Source organism: Triticum aestivum, chromosome 2B, assembly GCF_018294505.1.
Source record: "Triticum aestivum cultivar Chinese Spring chromosome 2B, IWGSC CS RefSeq v2.1, whole genome shotgun sequence".
NCBI lineage: Eukaryota > Viridiplantae > Streptophyta > Magnoliopsida > Poales > Poaceae > Triticum > Triticum aestivum.
Window position 1 is genome coordinate 2,494,030 of NC_057798.1, and position 4,557 is coordinate 2,498,586.

Genomic DNA, 4,557 nt, shown 5'->3' on the forward strand with positions numbered 1-4,557 from the left:
GAGAATTTATAAAAATGGGCATAACTTTTGCATTCGGTTGAAAAAGTTTTTTATATGAAAAATCATCTACTCGAAAAGTTACATCCGAATTTAGCTGGGGGAACCCCGTTAAACATTTTCAAAATCCTCAAAAACCTAACAGAAAAAAAGATACGGGGCTTTTAAGATCTGGAGAGGCAAAAAAATTCAAACTTACTAATGGCGCACCTGCCCATGGTGCGCCATTACTATCTTCCCGCCTTCAAAATTCAAAATAAATCAAAAAAATAAAAAAAAATTACTAATGGCGCACCTGCCCATGATGCGCCATTAGTATCTTCCCGCCTTCAAAATTCAAAATAAATAAAAAAAATAAAAAAATAGTAATGGCGCACCTGCCCACGGTGCGCCATTACTATACCGTATATATGGCTGGGTGTGTCCTCTCCTCCTTACCTCTTCATTCTTCTCCTCCACTCCACCTCTCCTCCACTCCATCTCCTCCTCTCCTCCACTCCATCTTCCCTTCTCTCCTCCACCATACTACCCTCCTCCTCTCCGGCGACCTCCTCCTCCTCTCCGGCGACCTCCTCCTCCCTCCTCTCCTCCCCTCCCCTCCGCTCACGGTTTCTCCTCCCTCCTCTCCGGTGAGCTCCTCCTCCCTCCTCTCCTCCCATCCCCTCATGGTTTCTCCTTCCTCCTCTCCGATGCTCCGGTGAACTCCTCTCTGGCGACCTTCTCCTCCTCTCCGGCGATGTAGGCGAGCGCCTTTGCGGTCACCTCCTCCTCCTCCTCCTCTCCGGCGAACTCCTCTCCGGCAAAAGAACACGGCAAAAGAACGTACAAGATCCAAAAACGGGAACAAAATTTGAAATAATATCATGCAAAAAAACGAGCAAAAAATGGGCAAAAAAATCGCGATCCAGATCCAAATTCAAAATTCAAAAATAGCAATGGCGCACGGTGGGGGTTAGACGGTGCGCCACTACTATTTTCCCGCCTTCAAAATTCAAAAATACTAATGGCGCACCGTGGCCTATACTAATGGCGCACCAGTGGCCTATAATAATGGCGCACCGTGGCCTATACTAATGGCGCACCACTGGTGCGCCATTAGTGAAAAATACTAGTGGCATGGTACTAATGGCGCATCTGTAGTGCGTCATTAGTAGGCAAAATAGGTGCGCCATTAGTAGGCATTTTCCTAGTAGTGCTGCTTGGATCAGCTTGCCCCCCAATACTTTTACGATCTTTTGGCAATGAATTGATGTTGCCGAAATTTGCGATTGTATAGGGGCTGTATAACATGCTGCTATGATAGGTGAAGACATGTGCACTGTTGTTGAATATTTTCTCACGCCAATTTGATCAATCGGCAACACTTCGTCTTCTTTCAAAACCCTAGATCTTATTGCCTCATAATCAGGAACCAATCCCTTTTCGTGCTACTCAAGGCAAATAGCACTAATCTTCTTATTTTGGGCTAAATTTTTTAATGCAGCCAGAGCCACCTCATCTCCTACAATATTAGGCGCATATGCTCCTACTGAATCTCCATTCACTCGGCCAAGGTGATCTGAGTCATGAATATTTTTAGTTTCATATGCCACTGAACAATTAATATCACAAGGTGTAGTATATGATGTTTGAGGATAACCGGCCAAATAGCTAATGGAAGCATAGCCGATTCCCCCATCCATCGGCATGTTTGGGGATGAACCCGCATATTGCGAGTCCGCTATCGATGGATAAAACTGTGAGACGCCCTCCTGTACATGAGGTGTCATATATTTATCACTCGAGCAAATCGTGTTGTTCACCGGTATATTGAAAGATGTTGCCGATGCACGAAAGTTCAGATTCATAAGTTGCATGTCGCGATTCTGTAAATTCCAAGTTTCCCTAACGGAATAACTAGTAGGCCTTTGCTCGTTAGGGCTAGCCGACATGACATGTCCATTGAAAGATCTAGCAACATCAACATAATGGCTATTTGCATCTACGTAAGGATATTAATGATACATGTTACCGCTGTAGATTGCAGCCGCTTGATGACGCTCCCATCGTAGCAAGAACAGGCTGGAGGCTGTTCAAAGCTTGATCCCCAGCGGAGTCGCCAAAAAGTGTGTTCGCACAAGAACACGTCACGTGTACCCTCGACGCCGGGGGTGATGCACCGCAGCTCACGTCGAAGGAGGCCCAATCGACAACGCGGTACGCAAGACAGTCAGCGGGTGCTTTTGCAGACCCAAAACCCCACACGCCTGGGAGGGACCCCGTCAGGGAGTGCGGCCACTATGGGCTGCCCTAGGTCGATTCGCTCGCCCCTAGAGCCTCGTGGATCGCTGCCCTCCAACATGAAGAACGAGAAAGAAAGATACAAGGATAGGGAATGAAGATAGATGAACACAAAAGTGTAATAGATTGATTGGTTCGATTGGTATTGTTCAATCGGCCGTCACCCCTTAGGTATATAAGTGGAGGCTAGACTTCCCGTGCAAGAAAAAGGTTTGGATTCACGTCCAAAACCCTTGTCAAATTCGGATTAGTTTTATCCGAACTTTCCAAAACTGTTCGGTGTAAAACTGGCTGCACTTTGCGGGTCTTTTTTGTGGTGGTAAATGACCTCGGATGGAAACGAGTCCAAAAAAAATCTTGACCGTTTCAACGAGACGAACAACTTTCATGTTGAACAATTTTTCATCAGAGGTCATCTCAAGGATCAAATCGCTCGCGCAAAAGAGCTAATTATTCACGCAGCTCATCAGACATACCCACATGTCACTGGTTCCGGGCGTCACATTTTGCTCACTGGAGGATCGCGCTGTGCGGGCTCTAACTTTTGCATACGACCTGGGATTGGGACGATCTTTATATCAAAATCGATCATTCCAACGAGGCGCACAACTTTCATGTTGAAACTTTCTCCATTTGAAGCAATCTTAATTGGATTTCTAGCCATTATTTAATCTGGTGTCGACATGAGTATCTCTGAACTTGTCATAATTTTTACATCCGAGCTCCGTTTTAGACCATCTTCATATTCATCTTCATCTTCTCGAAGAGAGTCATCTCATGGTGACTTTCAATAGTAAGTTTGAACTAATCTTGACATAGCTTCAAGCCACTCTTTATAAACATGCCACTTTTGAGCGTCAACAAAGCTACTGATCCTCGTTAGCATAGTAGTCCTGCTACTTACTTTTGGGGGAAGCAAACTAGTCCGCTACTGTGTTTGGCGGAAGCTAGCTATACGTAGTATAATTAGAGCTTGTTGTTAGTGCCAAAAATCCTTGTTAGCAGTAGTAGTCTGGCTAGGAGTACAATTAGCTATGTTACATACTACATCTGTGTTTGGCCGAATGCTATGTTTTTAAGTTAATAGAAGTGGACATATGAGGTATATCATTGGATGGCGGCCTCCCGCATCACTTTCTGCGGACAGGGTGTCTGATTTGGAAGTCAACATTAGAGATGCCCTTATCACCCTTGCGCATGGTGCTATATCCAAGAAAAATGCATTGCGTAGAACAAAACTCGAATTTGTTATTATTATATGGATGTAAATTGGGCCACCATGTGCAACCGAAGGTACAAAGAAGTGTGTGATCAGCCTCGGACTTGAAAGGCGAGGGATTGGCATGGTGTTATGGGTTGTGCGGCTAGACATACATTCGAGGAGATAACATGCAGCGGGGAAGGCTTCATCCCAAAAGCGAATGGTGGTGGTGGGGGGGTGCGAGTGTGCTATAAAAGACGATACCCATTTCGACGACGTGGCGAAGTTTTCGTTCAACCATACCATTTTGCTGTGAGGTGTAAGGGAAGTAACGAATTTTGGAAGTAGAAATTTCGGCCACCGTCTCCCCGATGACGTGGCGAAGTTTTCGTTCAACCGTACCATTTTTCCGAAGTTTTCGATGAGCAATCCTGGTTTTTTGGAAGTAGCGACTAATACGATGGTACTCGCCACCCCAGTAGGACTGCACGGTGCGGATCTTGGTGTTGAGGAGACACTCGGCATTAGTTTGGAAGGAGTAAAATACTTGCTCAACATGTGATTTGCGTCTAAGCAAATAAATCCACGTAAAATGACTATAATCATCTAAAAATCTCACATAATATTTATAACCTCCAATCGAGGTACGAGTTGGTCCCCAAACATCTGCACCGACAAGTAAGGGGGAGGAAGTTACATGAGTAGAAATATTCAATGGTAATCGATGAACCTTTGCACGTTGACATGCATTACATACTAATGACTCGAGAATATGCACAAGCAAGTCCATTTGATCTAATGATAGACTGAACACCACTAGATGAAGGGAGTCCGAGTCGACGATGCCATTGTTAAGATGTGACATTGGTACCGAAGAGATTGGTGACTTGACGCTTAAGTGGACAAACGAAGGCTTGGCACCGGGTAGAGGCCACCGCGACTCCGACCATGAAGAAGGACCATCTTTGTGGACTGATCCTTCACAAGAAATATGTCAGGCCAGAATTCAGCGAAAGCATGATTATCAGTAACAAGCTTGTGCACGGAAAGAAGATGTTTGCTTATATGTGGAACGTGGA